This window comes from Sorghum bicolor, chromosome 6 (genome assembly GCF_000003195.3).
Source record: "Sorghum bicolor cultivar BTx623 chromosome 6, Sorghum_bicolor_NCBIv3, whole genome shotgun sequence".
Lineage (NCBI taxonomy): Eukaryota > Viridiplantae > Streptophyta > Magnoliopsida > Poales > Poaceae > Sorghum > Sorghum bicolor.
Window position 1 is genome coordinate 21,313,784 of NC_012875.2, and position 834 is coordinate 21,314,617.

An 834-nucleotide genomic window follows, 5' to 3' on the forward strand; every position below is an offset into this window, starting at 1 on the left:
CCTTGTTGGTATTCCTAGGTGAACGGGCTCAAGTGGATGCTCGGTTCGATCTATTTGGAGATAGTGCTAATCTTGATGCAAGATAGATGCATGGTTTGCATGGACATACGATATGCTTAGAAATCAATTAGGACGCACCTAATATAACTCCTTAATGATTTGTGTCATATGGAATCTTGCTTCGGTTCATTTAGAGACAGTGTTAGTTTTGGTAGAAAATATGTGCACGGTTTACGCCTAATGCACCATAGGCTAAGAAACCATTTTAAACGCACCCGATGGTACTCGTAGTTGAAGAGGCTTAAGTGGAGGCTCGATTTGGTCTGTTCGGATATAGTTCTAATCTTGATGCAAGATAGTTGCACAGTTTGCATGCAACGTACCATATGTTAAGAAATCAATTTGGATGCACCCGACGGAACTCCTTGATGACGTGTGTCATATGGAATCTCACTTTGGTCTGTTTAGAAATAGTGTTAATTTTGGTGCAAGATATGTGCATGGTTTGCGCCTAATGCACCATAGTCTAAGAAACCATTTTGGAAGCACCTGTTGGTACTTCGGTGAAGAGGCTCAATTGGAAGCTTGTTTTGATATGTTTGGAGATAGTGCTAATCTTGATGCAAGGTAGGTGCATGATTTTCAAGGAACATACCATATGCTTAGAAATCAATTTGGACGCACCTAATGGAACTCCTAGATGACGTGTGTCATATGGAATCTTGCTTCGGTCCGTTTGTAGACATTGTAAGTTTTAGTGCAAGATAGGTGCACAGTTTGCGCCTAATGAACCATAGTCTAAGAAACCATTTTGGTTGCACTATTTTGTACTCT